The sequence below is a fragment of the Crocuta crocuta genome, unplaced genomic scaffold, assembly GCF_008692635.1.
Source record: "Crocuta crocuta isolate KB4526 unplaced genomic scaffold, BGI_CrCroc_1.0 scaffold70, whole genome shotgun sequence".
NCBI classification, from domain to species: Eukaryota; Metazoa; Chordata; class Mammalia; order Carnivora; family Hyaenidae; genus Crocuta; species Crocuta crocuta.
In genome coordinates this window covers 14,335,257-14,353,726 of record NW_027528417.1, presented here as the reverse complement: position 1 = coordinate 14,353,726, position 18,470 = coordinate 14,335,257, and the positions used below count along the sequence as shown (strand labels likewise).

Sequence of the window (18,470 nt, the reverse complement as noted above, 5' to 3'; positions counted from 1 at the left end):
CCGGCGCGGTGGTACAGGCTGCTCCGCCAGCGTCACGTGGGCGCCCCCTCTGTGACGTCGCCGTCTTCGCTGTAGCAAAGCTCGGCCTCTGGAATTCTGAGAACTAATTTGCTATTCGGTGACATAAGAGGGGGAGTGCGCTTCGCTTTCCCGGGGTCTGGGGCTAATTCCTCGTCTCCTACCCTTACACTCGGCTCCTCGAGCTAAATAACACAAAAGGGAGCGAGGGGTTCGACCCGTTGGAAAAAGTCTGTTCTGTCTAGTAGCTTCAGAGGCGAGTAAGAGGGGAAAAAAAAAAAAAAAAACAATAAACACCACAGCTCTTTCCAGCTAGAATATTAGGCACCACGAGAAAAATATTTGCCAAGCAGTTTTCGGTGGGTTCCTTTGCTTTCTTTTATTTGGGTCGGATTTTTTGGTTTGGTTTAGTTTTTTTGTGTTTTTTGTTTTTTGTTTTCTTGTGGATGTGGTGGCTTGGGATTTTTTTGGTTGTTGTATTTTAATGATTTTCGGAGTATTTTTGCTTCGGATTTTTGCCTTTTGCAAGTTTGTGGTGTTACGTAAATAGTAGGATCCCGCATCGGTTGGATTTTGGTATGTGTGCGTGTGTGTTTGTGTGTGTGTGTGTGTGTATGTATGTGTGTGTGGTTTCCCCCCATCTAATCTCTCAAGCGTTTTAAAGAAGATGTGTTATTTTAATATTGNTTCCTGCGCTTAAGGGACATGTTCAGAGGATTTGTTTTGGTTTGGTTTGTTTCTTTCCAGGACAGCAAGTGGTGGGTTTACTCTTTCTGTTATTGTTGACTGTTAGGAAATTTCTTGTTGAAAGAAACGTGTGTGTATTTGGGTATGTGTATGCATGTGTTCTACAAAATTGTGTGAGCCAAATACGGATNCGTTTCAAAGTCATTGTAAAAAATCTCTTCTGTCTGTGTTTAAGAGATCAGCCGGAGGGAATTCTAAAGGCCTGCCGTGCCAGGATCGCAGATACTGCGTGTATTTAGAACAGACTGTGCTACAACTACAGCTTTGCACGCAGCACAGTCTTAGCTTTCGAGCCTAGTTGGGAGCAGTAGGAGAAGGGGGAAATCTTTCTTTCTTTTTTCCTTTCTTTTTAAAGGCAAATGCAGTGCAGAATCATTTCACTGTGGGCCTTGGTTTGTTTATTCAGAACTGCCAGTTTCCCTATTTAAATGTTGGTTGGGGTTTTTTCCCCTCCTACTCATCCCCGAATGAGGGAGACTCTTGTTTCTTTTATGTCTCTCTCTTAAAAGAAGGGTGTGAGGGGAAAATAATATTTCAGATTCCTCAAGAATTAACCCAAAATGTTTGGACCAGAAGCAGCTTTCAAAGGTCAGGCTGTTCTGAGCCTTGGCTAGGAGAGTCCTTCAGGGGACTCATTAAATTACAGATGAGTTCTTAAAGGTTCCACAAAATTTCTGCACATGTTAATTTCCAAAAAAGATACGTCCCAAAATAATCTACCTCTCCCAACCTCAAATTTGAGTTTATAATGGAGAAGGGAGCAGAGCTACGTAAGATCGCGGGCTGCTTCCTGGGATATTTGGGCTCCTGTTCCCAGGAAAAGTCCGCAAGAAGTTCAGATCTATGGCTGAAAATGCTGTTGTCAATGCACACCCCCGCCCCACCACCTTTAAAAGGCTGTGTTGGGAATGTTAGAACCAGGAGAGGTCCAAAGGGGTTGATTATTTCCCCCCAAGGTCTGAAGCTTAGGAAATATGCCTAAATGTCTGTTTCTATGAAATCTGAATATTTTAAAACTTATTGACAGATGGATTAGTGCAGCCTCTGCAGAAAAACCTGTCTTGTAAAGGATTTTTGAAAAATATACAGAGGCCTAATCCTGTCACTGTTGTTGAAATGAACATTTTACCCCCAAAGACACATGATACTGTCAAGTGCAGATTCGTTCTGCCCGAAGGTGGACTGTCTGCCTTTTTATTGACTCCTTCCCCTTCCTTTTCAGAGTTTCACATGAATTCCACTGGATTCAAAATGATACCCCGAGTTTGCTGAAGTGATTTTCTCTGTGCTTTTATACGTGTGAGATATTTTTTTCCCTATCCTTCCAAGCAGCAAGAGCTTCAAGGTTTCTCGGGTGTACCTGTATGGTTTGGAATGTGAAATGTATGGCTCTGCCCTATTACTGATCCTATGATAGACATTACTTGTATGAATTTTGGTTGCTTTTATAATCAAAGTTGCCATCCTGCCTCACTGGTCCCCTGCCCTTGCGGCCGCCCAACCCTAAATGTTAAACAGTTTGTCCCTCCTGCGTTCTCTTTGCCACTCCAATCTTAGCCCCATGGGGGCGCTGCAGAGCAGAGGGAAATCTGCTCCCACTGGCCGTAGACCCAGCCAGAATGGGGGCTGGGAAGGAATTCAGCCGTCTTGTACCTCAGCCCTTTTTAATTCTTTGNTAACCCCCCCCCCCCCACAAGGGACCTCAAACCTTTTCAGCCCATTATTTCTGGGACCAAGTGCCAGAATCCCACATTTCTACGACTGTTTTTTGTTTTGTTTTGTTTTTGCCAAATCAGTGTTGACGCTGAAAGAAACTGATCAGGACCCCGTTAAAAGGCAAAAAAAGTACTGAAAATAATCTGAAGATAGAGACCACTTTAAGTAGATCCCTTTCTCTCTACTGAGCGAACAATGCAGAAAATTGTATACCCACCTCTCAGTCTCTCTTCAGTTCCTAGGCGCGTACCTGTCAGATTTTATACCAGTTGAACTTCTTCCAGAATGTCCTCCTCTCCCTCATTCTTGATCTCTCCCCATCAGTAGCCAGTTGGCATCACTGTGTGGGCTCCCTCACGCCAGCCGTGCTATGTTCTAGGATTAAAGAAGGGATTGACTTGAATGTATTCAGATTCTTTCAAATCATCCGTAAGAAGCTCTAAGGAGAGATCCATGTCTGGGGGCTCCCGAGTGATTCCTGTAGACTTGGAGGGACTGTATACCAAACAGTCCTATCATTTAATGGTCACTGGCTATTAATACTCAGAAGACCCGGCCAGCCCCTTTGCCCAGGGGATGGGCGTAGTGATTTGGTTCCTGAACGCAGGTGCTGGGTAAATAGAAGCTTTGTTACAAATAAAATAGCCTGGTCCTAATATTACATTTACTTAAGGAGAGGAACTGATTTTGCATCTAGTTCCCCACGGCCCAGGCATAGCTGAAAAGGAAGCTCTCCTTGGAATAAACACCTTGTCCTCTTTTTACGGAGGCTCCAAACGGGAAGTTGGTCTCACCTGTCAGGAACTTCTGATCGCTCTAAGGCTTCACATCTCAGAATTACAGATTTTAGAACTGGAGGGAACGTTTTAGATCAATCACTCGACTCCCCCCAGGCTTCCCTCTTTCAAGAGGACAGGCTGACCCGCACCAGAGGCACACGTGACCCCAGGACAAAATTGCAAATGGAGTTTCCTTTGATGGCCCTGCGTCATTTCAGGAGAATGAGGGTGATCTGGCTACATGGCTTTGGAGGAGAGTATCTCGTTTTCTGGCAGAACCGAGGAAAGCAAGACGGCTTTGGGCTCCTTGTAAACTGTAAATTATTTCTCGGAACGAACTCCCAAGTTCTGACGATACTGCATTCGGATGGACATTTGGGTTCAGTTATGTTTGTCACTGGTACCGTGCTATTTGTGACTTCTGGTGGGTATGGAAGATGCTGTCCATCCAATTTATAAAATTTTACCTATTCATTTTCTTTCAAATTCTTCATTCAGACCTATTGTAAACGAGCTCACTATATTATCCTTGGAGAAAGAAAGGAGTTTTCTTAGATTATTTTAGAGAAATTGAGCAGAAAGTTGAGACATAAAAAAAAGGAAGATGATTTCCAGCTACTACCTTCTGAAAAAGAAGTGTCAACATTTAATTTTGATCCATATGCTGCCTGCTTTCAGCCTGTTTTATTCTTAAGACTTTTTTTTTCCTTTAGAAACTTTTGCAGCTGAGCTCAGAGTCCCCGCCCCAACACTGATTTTCCACATTTTTCTCACTTATTTAAAATGGAAATGGATATCTGAATATCGGGAGCTTAAAATAGAGAAGTGATGGGGGTGAGGGGATGCCTAATCATTTGTTTGTTGCACTGGATCACTGTTTTGAATAGCAAGGTTTTCACTTCCTATGAAACTTCAGCATGAAGGAAAGCAGCAGCTGGACCAGAAAGGGATGAAGAGAGGAAAGCACTTGAGTGTTTGTAAACTCTGGGTAGCTGGCCCACCCTGCCTGCGGCTGAGCTGCCTTTACTACCTAAGGCTAGAAGTGGAAAAACTTGATTAGCGTGTTGTGCCTGGATTTTTTTTTTTCCCTTCTTCTCCACACCGCCCTCTGTACACCTGGCCATGCAGAAGCCTATCTGAAGCCCGGCTTGATGGCAGGGAGAGCTGGAGAGCGGAAGAATGTGCAGAGGGAGGGAGTGCTTCGGTACTTTTCCATTCACATCTCCACAGTGGCTTTTCTTGTTTATTTCAACCTCCACCCGCAGAAACCTTTCAGCTGCCTGAAATTCGAGTCATTAACTGTTCCCTGAGGTCAGACTACAGATGCTTGGTGCATGTTTTCCTACATGTCTGTGACTATGTAACATATGTACATACAGACACAGACACAGACACACACACACACCTCCTCAGGGGCATGGTGTGAGGTGGGAAGGAAAAAAACCCCAACAACCTGGATTTGTTGCCAAAAAACCCTTAGTTTCTAATTACAGTTCTGTCCAGAACTCCCTTCTAGAACCTGGAACAAAACCACTTGTCAGGACTCAGTTTCCTCAACGGTGTGAAGAAATAAGCTGGGTGATTTGCATGATCTCTATCTGTTCTAAATTCTATACCTTTATATCCAGACATATATTTATGTGACTTTAAGATGGGGGAACGGAAAAGGAGCTGTATCCATATGTGTACCTGGTGTGGGGGAAGGGGTTAAAATTTAAACTTCTGAGTAAAGAAGGCAGTCCTAGAATCCTCACCTCTATCAATTTTTAACCAATTGTAGACCAAAGTCTGGGGTTATGCTGAGTGGGTCCAAAAACCAATTGAGGATTTTTAAAGTTGAGTTGGAGGAGACAGGCTCCGAGACCTTGTACCTTTGATCTCCAACATTCATAATCAGCTGTGACCGTTCTCAAGTGTATTTTCAGTACCGTAGTTCTTTTTTTCTTTTTTTTTTCCTTCTGTTTGTTTTTGGAAACTGTCCCAGTCAATGATAGGAAGGAGATGACACTTGTAAACTGGGCAGTCTTTAAGCCACTGGGCTCCATGTGGCTGTGAAAAATATGTCATAACATTCACACACACGCACGTGCACACACACACACACACACACACACACCCCACAAGAAGAAAGGGAAAAAACAGCCCCAAAAACCTAGAGAGAGATTCCTGGTAAGAAACTTAGAGGTAGCTCAGCCATCACTGCCTTAAAGGTAATTATTTGAAGTTACAGGAAATAACAGATGAGGAGTTTGCCCTTACAAACAACAACAACAACAAAAAGCCTTGATTTTCTAGAACCCACTTGAAGGCAATGAAAGAGATACTTTGAATCAGTATTTCCTATACTTTTTTGATCTCTTTAAAAAGAAAGGTCTAAGGTTTCTCAGGCCTGATTGTCTAGACGAAATAGGGTCTTTAGCAGACTTCAGCAACCTCAAGAAGTGATAAAGCAGCTTCTATTTATTAGCAGTGGCCTCCTCGTTACCCCCATTTCTCCTTTGGCTTAGACTTTCTGCAATGTCGCTGCCCGCGTACAAGCAGACACGGAGTCCGTTATATTCCCTCAGTGTAAAACTACTGAGTTACCATATGCCAGAACTGGAAGGGCCCTTAGCAGCAAATTGATCCAGTGCTACCCATGTTACAGAACTGGAAACTGAGACCCAGGCAGAAGGCATTTCCCACATACCCTGTATCGCTGATAGAGCCAGATCTTGAACCTTGATGCTGGTTCTGAATCCGCTATTTTTTTGTTTTTTGTTTTTTTTCCCCATAGCTTATCATGGAAAGAGAACACAGGGTGGGCAGCCCTGCAAAAGAGCCATTAGCTGTGGCCTTACATTCAGAGGAGACTGAAGATTTGGACCACTGATGTGCTCTCCACCGACATTCTGTTCAGTCTTAGGGGCTCAGTGACAGGATGGAGAGAAGACTGTCCTGCACAAGTTTTGGGTGCGGGTCGCACTGCTGAACGCCGATCGGAGCCCTCACAGTCTTCCACAGTGCTGTGACTCCGTGTTGTTACTAAATCTAGGATTGTCTTACGGATAGCGAGTTGTGTTGTGATTGGGTGCATGTAGGTATTTAAAAATATGAAATGTTATATTTGGCCTAGAAGCAATGATGCCACAGTAGCAATGATCATACCTAGTGTTCAGAGTATACCATAAAATAAGGATGTGCTAAAAGAAGGAGAAGAGGAAGGGCAAGAGCAAGGGCAAGGGAAAGGAGGAGGAGGGAAATCAAAGTAAACAAATAGTCCCTACATCGATGGGGGATATTTCAGAGACACTAGAACCTCTGAAGAGCCCCCCCATGGTCAAAGCTGGAAAATTTGAGCAACAAGGTAGAGTAATATTAGATTATACCCCAAAGTATACGGTAAATATACAAAGTTCACATAGACATAAGTAGATTATGGGGGAAATTAATAAAGGGAAGAGAAGAGACAAATTTCCGTGAGAGAAGAATTCCCAGTAATTTATGTAGATACTCTACCCTCAAGGAGGAAGAGTATAATTCCCCTGTCCTTAGGTGTGAGCTAAGCATAGTGACTTCCTGCCAAAGAAGGTGGTGTGGGAAGGGGGTAGGGAAGGTACATTTACATGGAGAAACCAGACAAACACTGCATCAGCCAGGACATCAAGGTCAGCATCAACAGTGATAAACCGTGTTGATTGTATGTACGTGTGATATAAAGTGGGAAAATGGTTCTTTACCTCTGTGGTCTTCCTCCTCTACCCCAGTCTATTAATGAGGAAAATATCAGACACATTCCAGTAGAAGGGCATCCTGCAAAATGCTTGACCAGTACTCCTTGAAGCCATCAAGGTCATCAAAAACAAAGCCTGACAAGTTGCCACAGCCAGGAGTAGCCGAAGGAGACATGATAACTTCATGTCAATAAGTATTTAACAGAAAAAGAGAGAAGGTAAATCTAAACAACTCTGAATACATGATGGACTTTAGTTAATGCTATTGTGTGAATACTGTTTTGTCAGTTGTTACAAATGTATCATGCTAAGATGAAATGTTAATAATGGGTGTAATTGGATACAGGGTTGTTCTCCATATTATATTTTCATTTTTTTATATTAAAAAACCCACAAATTTATTTATTTATTTATTTATTTATTTATTTATTTATCTATCTATCTTCTCTCTTTCTCTCTTTTTCCCAATACTAGGATTCTCTAAAAGTGACCCAGGCTTCTCTTGAAATCTGAGAGGTCCTACCTTTCACTCAACAATGCCCCCAAATAGAGTCCAGAAAATGAGAGGACCTGCATTAATTCTTTGAGTCTGCTACATTGAAAGCAATTTAACTAATTTCAGTATGCCATCATTTGGATAGAGAATGGTCAGGAGAACACTAGGAAGGCACCAAAGGCCAAATGTCATTATAGCCCTCATCAATCCGCTTATTCAACATTTCTCTGAGGCGATTCTCTATGGAAGCAAGTCCCTGAAAAACCTTTGCCGTCAGTCCATATAGGACATACAGAACTTGAGGACTCATAATTGAGGTTGGGGGAGTGCGAGGAGCTTCCTAGAAGGTCTGCTATTTCCTTGTACAACTCTGGTAGAACTGTGGATCTCATCAGAGTTGTAACTCTGGGTGTCTAGAGACTGGACCCCATGACTCTATAAATTTGTCTTCATTTTCTGGATTTGACATCATCATCTAAACTCTCCTCAGCTTTCAGCCTATTCGTTCTACAGTTGACAAAGGTCCAGAGAGGGAAATGGTTTGCAAACCTCCGCCCCTCCCCCCCAAATTAGTTGTAGAGTTCATTCCCATCAACCGCTCCACCCTGCATCGCTTACTTTGCTACATACAGTATCCACTTTGGTAAACTGAAGGCTGCAGTTACTTTGATGTGCATTACTTCAGGAATGCCTCGTTAATTTCTATCCAACTGTCAGTTACCAACGGTGTCTAGTTCCCATACTGTACTTGAATCTTAAGTGTCTCTTCCTTTTTTTCTATCTTTGTCCACATCTATCAACCTCTCTGCCAAGTGGTTGTAAAATCTTTGAACCAACACTTATGTTCACTATGGAGGCTGACATTTAAATAATTGAATCCTGCCGTACTGCGTTTTACTTAGCATGACTCTTTCAGTGATCTATTTGGTCACGTGTCTCAAGAATCACAAACACAGTCATGCCCTTTGAGTCATACTTCTAGGAACCTATCCTTGAGGTGCATACAATACACCGAGAGAAAATTCAAACATATAGGGCAAAAAATCTTTGAGTGAATACATGTGTCTAAGTGTTATATCTAACAACAAAAATTTCGATGTCCCGTCATGACTGGGTTGGATGGAGAATGACTAAGTATAATATGACTAATTTTTTAAAAAGGGAATTGAAAAACACCGATGGTAAAGGTAAAGTGAAAAGAAGTAATGTATATATATATATATATTAACATATATAACATAATTAACATTAGACAAATAACATATTAACATATATATGGTATATTAACTGTTTAAAAGTACCCTTCATAGAAAATAGACTAGATATAAACAAGAGTATACAATAAAGAAAAAATATTTGGACTGTCTTAGGGTAGTAGGATTACAGATGCTTTTTTCCTTCCTTGATTTTTTCCCTTATCTACCAAATTATATAATGTTTATATATTAGTTGTGTATCTGTTTATCTATCCATCTATCTGTCTATCTCACGAGCACACACTGAAGATACTGAAGAGCCCTAGGTGAAGTCTTCTAAATGCAATCAGTCCCTGAATTCACAATTCTGAATATTTGGCCTGAAATTAATGCTGCCCTCATCTTTAGGATTTTATAGCAAAAGTGACAGCAGCCCACTTGCTCTTGGAGAAAACTTTTCATCCCAGGAGATGCTTGTCTTCAAGACAACAAAACATCACCCTTTCTGAGCACACTGACCCAAATTAGGTAGATCTGTAAAACTTTAATCCATCTCTGCCCCCTTGGTCTTAGTGTGTTTATCTAGTTTGTTGGTGTTTTACGGCATTTGCAAATGTCAAAGGGTTTCCTTGTTTCTTTGCTGTCTCTGTGAAGCCACCCGGGAGCATTGTCGGTAGATAGCCTACCTCTGGGATTCCTCTGGGACTACAGGACATTAATTTTTGATTCTTATAACATGTTTGGCAAGTGAATGTTTGGCTAAGGAAAAAAATTAAACTATTTAAAAATTTTTTTCTTCTTCTAAGAATCACAGGCTGTTAGGAACTTGGGGGAGTATTCTATTATTTGAATCACTCGCTTTTGAAAAGCTGCATGGGGGTAGACATCCGAATCCAGGCGGTGAGGGTAAGGACCATGGTTCTGATAGGCCCCTCTTCCCTGAAACCACTACTGTAATTCCTCACACTCAGCTCACTCCATTCACTCATTCACACAACACGCAGTTCAATGACAGTCTTTTGTGAAGGAGGCTCAGTGCTAGATGATGGGAACCAAATATGAATACAATATGGGACCCTGATCCCAGGGAGCACACAATCTACTCGGGAAACAAAGGCCCAGAAAGGTGCTAAAACTTGCTTTAGGTCATGCAGAAGATAGTCCCAGAGTCAGGACTGGGCCCCAAACGTCCTGATTCAGAGCCAAACAAAACTCTATGGCTTCTTATCAGATGCTGTGTCCTGCCTCCCACTCTGACATCCATGTGAGGCATTGACACTCTCCTTGGGCAGGTTCAGTCTCTGAATTTTTCATCCAGTATTGATTAGAATAGGATATAACCCAGCCGTCTCAATGTACCGTCCAGTAATACCCAACCCCCAATGCAGGAAGGTCCCCATGAGCGTGGGCACACACCTTGGCTATTTTCACAGCCACAGTCACCAGGGGAGCTCAGTCTGCAGGCTGGGGCTTTGTCTGGACCTGATTTTTGTATCTTATTGTACCTGACAGGTTCTACCGTGAATAGTCAGATCACCCAGCCTCATGCTCTTCCAGAGCACAGGGCTTCCAGTAACATCCACAGTCTGGATGTCAGAACCCAACAGCATCCCTAGCAGGAACTGCACACCTAATACATCATTGTGCCTACTTAACTAAGTCCAAGTTCACCTCAACACTCTGGGCATCCCCCAGACCTTTGAGTCATAAACTGGCAGATGTTACCTCCAGGTGCCAGTCCTCTATCCAGACCAGTTTCCATAGCACGGGAGTCAGCAAGGGCCAGCCTACCTCACCTTGGACCTGTCTGCCAGCAGTTGTAACCATTTCCTCTCTGCGGCCAAGCAAGGATGGACCGGATATAATGATGCACGGTCAGTACCCCCAGACGAGATTTCAGCAATCTTAACAATTACTTAGTCTGGCAGCTTTCAATGTGTAAACATTCAGTCCCCAAGAACAACCTTACTCTTTGGAGGCACTGGCGCTAAAATGCCAGCAGCAGGCTCAGAAAAAAATGGGACAGAAAGTGATGGCGAATGGCGAAAGAAGGAAGGCCCTCCAACTTTTTTAGTCTTGACTTCCTACAATAGTTTTCTACACCAGACTCCAAGGACCCACGCACTTAACGTCCACCCCACACCCCTGCCTCGATTTCTGCCTGCCTTCTGTAGGCTAGGTGCTTCTCAAGGTCCAAGGTACTGCATTTTTGTTTTCTTAGACTTGTGTCCAACACGTTGCTCACTTAGGAAATGTCGGTTAAATTAAAGTTAGGTAGAACTGAAAGAGAGTTTGATACGCAATCTGATGATCTGGGTTCCAGTTAAAGTTCATAACTGACTAACTTCTGTGGGTCTCAGTTTCTTGTTCTCTAAAATGGTAATGTCTGTTAAAAGACTACCTCTCAGTGTTCTCGTGAGAATCAAGGACAACGCAGGGGAAAGTACTTTGGATATTATAACACGCACTTCAAAGTAGTTGTTGAATGCTGAGGGAACAGACCAACTAATGGGTGAACTATCATAGTTAAGTAAAGCCTTCAGGTTATTCCCTCACAGGTTCTGTGTCTCAGGTTATATCTGGGGAACAGTGATTTAAAGTGCTCCGTCTTTGTAACCATCCTTAAATATATTAATTTCACTTCCCGAAGTATTTTAACCTTTTAAATACAGGAAGACATAAATTAACTGCTAAGGATTCATACTGATCCAAAGAGAATAAAAAAGATCTTCAGAAAGTCTTTTTGTTCTTGAAATGCAGAATTGGAAACGAACCTTTTCCCAGTAGTGGGAACTGAAATCCAGCACTAGATCCTCCTTTTTGGTATCTTCTTCCTCTTTCTTCCTCCTCTTTCTACCTTAGCCCCTCCCTCCCCTCCCCTGCACCCAAATGGGGAAAAAAAAAATCATTTGTTTTGAGTTAACTTCAGTCTTAGCAAACGGTATAAACAGAGTCCAAATGTACCAGGGCTGTTTTCTAGGATCAGCAAGGTGGATTTCTACAAATTTTTCCAGGAACTAAGTTGCTGGGCCAGCTACTAAAACAAGGAGGTTGGATAACTTTCTACCAAAGGCCTGACCTGAGTGACAGGAAGAGCCATGGACCAATGCTGTCCTCCTAAGAGAATTCCTGCATCTTTCCCTCCCGTTTCTGCAACAAAAGCAGAGTGGACCCCATGAATATTGAGGTAAATATAAAAGGGTTTCAGAGAAAGTTCTTGATAGGAGGAAGAGAGAAAATCCGAGCACGGGTGCTAGAGAGACCTTCGCTCTAATAACATGACAAAGCGGTAATTCAGCAGATGAAGCAACAGACCTTTGTTAAAGTTGAAAACAACTCAAGAGTCCATATCCTCCTTTCTGCAATCTATAACAGTTGGGACCTAAATGGAACAAAATACCCAGTAGACTCAGTACATGGGTGCACAACAGTCTCAACAGGGGCCAGCGACAGCAGGTGGTAGTGGCAACGGAAAACTTCTAGAATTGAGAGCCTGTCTCCCATCCTTGCCAGGTTTGCCAGCACCAAGCCCTTGATCAACAGCTCATTTATTTTTAGATTCCTAGAGGTGGGAAGGAGAGAATACTGGATGTATACGGCATTAAAAAAAAACTCCGACGTGGGTGAGCTGGGACGATGTCCAAGCTGTGCAAGGGCAGCTACCACCTCCATATGGTTCCTTTTTTTTTTTTTTTCCCTTTCCACCCCTCCTGTTCCCAACACCTCTCACCCAACCATACCTGTGGAAGCCACATTCCTGCACATAGCTAAGTGTGTCCAGGGGGAGAAAAGCAAAGAAACATAACTCCAAGATACGTCCCTTCTCAGTTCTGAAACCTGGGAAGTTTCAGTAAGAAAATGGAGGCGTTCTGGAAGATTCTAGAGGTTAGGAACTAAAAAGTTCGGAGAAATAGGGCATAGTCGACTGTCTTTCGTTATTTTATCACCCATTTGGTTGGACTTTTTTGGTATGGGTTAAACATATGTTGATATCTTCAGGTCTGAGCATGATGCAGCCACAAAAGTTCTATATTAAGCACCTACTATATGCTAAGCCCTGGGCTAGACTTTGCACAGACAAAGAACAATTCCAGACTTGTCCCTGGAGGAGCCCATTGTCTAGTTGAGGAGAAAAACATTACACAAGTACATCCACAGAGGAGTATTTACCATAAATTATGATAACTGAGCTGCGGAAAATAAGTAGAGTACTGTGAAGTGGGGGAAAGACATAAGATATAGGGCTCTCCGTGGAAGTAAGCTTTAAGCTGAGATGTGAAAAGGGAGGATGGGTTAGCCAGGCCAAGAGTGAGGTGTAAAGTGTACCAGGCAGGGGAACCAGAGGCCAGACAACCCTGTAAACCCATGGCATGGTCAGAGACCTGAAAGAGGTCAGCATGGCACAAGTAGAGCCTACTGGAAGATGCGTTTGGAGGGAGAATCAGGAACTAGACGGTGGGGGCCTTTGTAGACTATGGACAGGATTTTAGAGTTTTGTTCTAAGTATATTGAGAAATCATTTAGGATATTCTAGGCTGGGTGATGACGTGATCTGATTTTTGTTTTAAGAAAAACACTCCAGCTATCACGTGGAAGATGGCTTAGAAATGGGCAAGAGTATATTCTTTAAGAGGCTATGGTAGGAGTCCTGATGAGAGAAGAGGGGATCTAAGAGTGTGGGTGGGGAGGTGTGCAAAGATTTGAGGCGTGCTTTGATGGTAGAGTTGAAAAGATTGAAAGCAAGATTGGATTGATCAGGAGTGGGTGGTAAAGGAGAGAAGGATATTAAGAGTGAATCCCACGGTTCAGATTTGGCCAATTAGGTAGATGTGTTTCTACTTACTGAGTTAGAAACACTGCAAAATAGAAGTTGGCAAGTGGGGCAGATGCTGCCAGTCAAGAACTTGGCTTTGCATATGTGTATGTGAGATATCTCTGATGTCAAAGTAGCGAGTTGACTATGCAAGACCTGAACTCAAAAGATATGTCTGGTTTGGAGATATAGACTGGGGTTCAACCAAATAGACATAGTATTTGAAGCTAGGAGAAAGGATTGGTTTTCCTGTCAGGCCAGGTATTAAAAAAATAAAATAAAATAAAAAAACAGAAAGGGCGGAATGATCCTTGGAAATAATCCAGTCCAAACTCATTTCTCAACTGATAGCAAAACTGGGAGCTCATGAAGTGAAGCTATTGGTAGAAGGAGAGTTGGTGAGAGGTCAGGTCTTCAGGTTGCTTGTTTGTTTTATAATGTTTTGTCAACATTTGACTTCAAAATGGTTGAGACTAAGAAATCTGTTTTGCTCTATAGACATGGATCCTGGCGCACCTCCCTAGCTTCAGGTCTCACCTGCTGCATGTAATCCACCACACCCCCGTTAGTAGTTTGCTCCCCTCTTCCTTTATTCAATGTAGGACCTTCCCTCCTCATTCCCTACTTATTAAAATAAGGTGTAGTTTGGGGCACCTGGGTGGCTCAGTCGGTTAAGCGTCCGACTTCGGCTCAGGTCAGGATCTCACGGTTCGTGGGTTCGAGCCCTGCGTCGGGCTCTGTGCTGACAGCTAGCTCAGAGCCTGGAGCCTGTTTCAGATTCTGTATCTCCCTCTCTCTCTGACCCTCCCTTGTTTATGCTGTCTCTCTCTCTCTCTCTCTCAGAAATAAATAAAACATAAAAATAAAATAAAATAAGGTGTAGTCATCCCAAATGAACATATCTATGCAATTTAATACTGAGGGGGTCCAAGCTTCAGAGCAGTGACTGAAGGCACGTTCCTGTAAAGCTCCATCCTACTCAGCTTAGCACCTATGGGCCCTGTAATTATTTAGCAACTGGACTGACTATCTCTCCTCTTGAATATGAGTACCTGAAGATCAGGAGCTACTTTTCTTCTCTCTGATATCTTGAGCTAGCCCTGGCACCTAGAATTAGTGGCTTACCCATTTGATACATGATTTCAAGAAGAGGGACTCAATAAACTGAAGCCTTTCATTGACTCGACGTACCTTTAGTCATCTTTCCGTCCTTCCAAGTAAATATATTTACTGAGCACATACTCCGTGTCAGGTATGGTGCTAAAGGTTGCAGTTGTGTTCGGTCTTTAAAATACAGTTATGCAGCGGCGGATATTAGCTATTGTCCAGTATATTTAGGTTCATTCATGTGTATGTATTTTGCATTCCTTCCATCCCATTCAGTATATATTTAATGTGCATTGACCATACATACAGAGGTACAAGAGCAAGTCTTTGTCACCCAAGGCTCTAAGGCCAGTGCAGGACAGAGAGATCAACAAACACAATGGCTATCACTGAACTACAACTGATATATTTTGGGTGAATATGGGAGCATGATTGCTTCAAACCAAGAGATCTAGGAACGTTTCTTGGAGGGGTAGAGTTTGAACATAATAAAAGAGTGTAAAAGAATGAGCGTATTCTTGAAATAAACATCAAAATAATAAGCATAGCTTTGAAGTAATAAAAGCTAACATATATATGGTACTTACTATGTACTCTTTTAAGTACTTTACTCTTGGGATCATATTTAATCCTTACAACAACCATATAAAATGAGCGGTATTTTCATCCTCACTTGATGGACAGGACACTGAAGCACAGAAATGTTAAGTAACTTACCTCAGATCGAACAGCTAACACACAACAGAATTGGGATTTGAACCCCAGTGATTTCAGTCTTTGTCCTTAGCCCTATGCTCTACTGCCTTACAAATGAAGGGTGAAACTTCAACACAGGTTAGGTTAGGAGGGAGTTAAGGCAGGTTCAGGACAGGGGGGTGTGGGGAAGGAAGGTATTCCAGACAGGGAGAAGAGCTGAAGCAAAGGCACAGAGATTAGGTATACACCCAACATGACCTCATTTTGTCTAAATGCTGTCAAGTTTGCAAAGAACTTTTTCAGCCATTCCTTAACGCCCCTGTGAAGCCATGATTATCATTCTAATTAGAAAGATGAGTGAATTGGAACCCAGAATGGGAAGACACCAGCTGGGCTAGTTAGCTGTAGCTTGAGGTTCAAAATCTGGTCATTTCACCTCAGACAAGTGCCTCTTTCCAGGTTGAATGATTAGCAAGTAAATACCTCATTGCTCCTACTCTGAGCAAGGCCCTGTGCTAGCCTGTTCATTTATGTTCTCATTTCATTCCCACAACAGCCCTGAGAGGTAGATGTCGTTACATTTCAAAAGAGGAAACAGTTCAGTGCTGCCTCTAGTTGACTTTTTTTTTTTTTTTTTGAGAACACTAGTGATTTCCTATGAGGCATGCTGGTTTTCAGTTTCATGCTTTGCCTACCTTTTGGTCCCTGGGAACCCCTGAGGACAGAATATTACCTGTGCCTTAACACATGCAGCTTCCTTGAGAATGGAAAATCCCAATTAATCTCTTTGCCAGAATCTTCCAGTCACTCCTGCGTTTGGCCAAACTTTGCTGTGTGCTGAAAGTCAACATTTAAATATGAAACTCAGTTTCGGTTTCCAAGACTTTAATTGCATTATTAAGAATCAGTGGAAACTGGGCTTTGCAGGTCTAGGAGGGGAAAGGCTGGGAACAAAGTTGACCAGACACCCCAGGCTGGCCGACAATTCAGCACAATTACTGAAAGGCTTCACATAATCTGGGACTGGCCTGGCGGGCGGCACCATCTCCAGCTCACTGTGTGCCCGCCATATAGAGCATAATCTAGCCCCTGTGGGGAGGGGGGATATGAATCAGTGGCTAGAGAGAGACCAGCTTTACCAGGCATCCATTGACAAGTATCCTGTGGGGAGGGGGGATATGAATCAGTGGCTAGAGAGAGACCAGCTTTACCAGGCATCCATTGACAAGTATGTCAAATGCCAAAGAAAGACAATTAGGCGAGAGCCAGTAAAAATTCATAGCCAGCGCCACAGCCTCGGGCAGCAAAGGCTGGCTTCCCAGGCATCAGCTTTGTTTGTGCATGTGCAGTCCCAGAGCCAGGTATGGAAGACTCGGTGTTCAACCCCGTTGCCCTCCAGGATTTGATGAAGGCTCTTAGGAGGGTCATGATCTCAGCCTAGAATGGCAACATTTAAAAGGGACAGCAAAGAAGAGAGAGACAATGACTAAAGCTTTCAGTGCGAGAAGAAGAATGGATGGAGTGAATATTCGGATGTTTCCACTTTCAAGGCTGGGGTTATGATAAAGGGCTTTGTTGTTGTTGGTTTGTTTTTTTTTTTATGGTATTGTCAAACTTTTCAAAAGAGAGTCTTCTCTACAAGCTGCTACCGGAGTCCTAGTAGGATTTCTCTCTCTGCCTCTTTCCTTGGTTTGCTCATTTGTAAAAAGGGAGAGCAATCGCTCCCTCCAGGTATTGTTTTGAGGATTAAATGCCATAAAGCTCAATGAGCAGCTCATTAATATAAAATGGGTAGAAAGTAGGCTGTATGATGCACTGTCCCACTGTCTCAGCCATAAGGCAAAAAATAGAATGAGACAGTTAATATCGTTTAACGGAACCTTAGAGATCATCTGGCCCAACATGTGAATGGGGTAGAGGATGGGAAGGGAGAAGGCAGTAAGTGCCTCTGCCCAAGGGTGCCCAAGTTCGAAGGAGATCCTGACAACCGCTGTGCGCTAGCTACTCTGCTGGGCCCCCTACAACGTACTTTTATTTCCTACCTACAGGAGACATGGGCAGATGGCTTCATTTCCTAAGTCAAGAGCAAAGGTTCCAAATGGAAATAGTTTCCCTGAGATCATAGAGCTAATAAGTAGATGAGGGGGATGCAAGTCCTGGTTGAGTTAAATCCAAAGCCCATGCTCTTGACCTTACACCATCTCACCAAGTTATCTGCTTCCTTGCAATGACCCACTTTTCAGGGTTTCCATAGCACCTACAGAAGACGGTGGTGGCTAGGGAAGGGGTTGTTTTTGTTTTTGTTTTTTTAAGTAGGTCTGTGAATCACTGTGGTAAGCCTCCTTTACGCAGCTCAATCTCACATTCTAAAATGGCTAGGTGCACTGCGTGACTGGATGACCTAGGCCCCTTTCAGCCCTAACTCTGTAATTGGTGTTTATATCGAAGGAGAAATGGCTCTTCTTTGCCTTCAAATCCAAGAAGTTCTTAACCACAAAAATCACTGATTTAAAATCGTCTGTATATTTTTATAATGGCTCTCTGAGGCCAATACAAAGAGATATGCCTCCCATGTCCTTCCACCAGCACCTAGTAGGTGCTCAATAAACTTTCTGGTACATAATTTTAAAATATGTTTATTTATTTATTTTTTAGAGAAAGAGAGAGACAGACAGACAGTGGGGGAGGGGCAGAGAGAGAGGGAGACAGAGAATTCCAAGCAGGCTCCACAGCTGTCAGTACAGAGCCTGATGTGGGCTTGAATTCAAGAGCTGTGAGACGATGACTTGGGTCGAAACCAAGAGTGGATGCTTAACCGACTGAGCCACCCAGGCACCTTTCTGATATATAAATTTTTAAAGCACGTATTCTGTCAGCATCCTATACACTGTTACAGACTGCCTTTTTTTTTTTCTTTTGCACTACTCCAACCTATTGGCCCAGTATCCATCCATCTGTATACCACCATTGATCCAAATAAATTTATATACAAAATTACCAAAAACCATACCTGTTACCATACATGTTATACATATACATATAGATATATAAAGAGAGCAAGCGAGAGAGATACCTGCATATCTTCAGGGAATGTTGATTAAACCCCATTATGTGGCAGATAACAGGTGAGTTACTGCAAAAGTGTCACCAGTTAGAATCTAGCCTGGGAGAAGTCGACCTAAGCTTATG

General features: G+C 42.8%; 1 long non-coding RNA gene across 1 annotated transcript; it reads left to right on the top strand.

The window, feature by feature from the left end:
- Positions 1 to 133: 133 nt before the first annotated feature.
- LOC144223728 (uncharacterized) lies at positions 134 to 6,303 on the top strand. Its single transcript, XR_013332806.1, has 2 exons — positions 134 to 377; positions 6,037 to 6,303. It is a non-coding gene; the product is annotated as an uncharacterized LOC144223728 (long non-coding RNA).
- Positions 6,304 to 18,470: the final 12,167 nt, after the last annotated feature.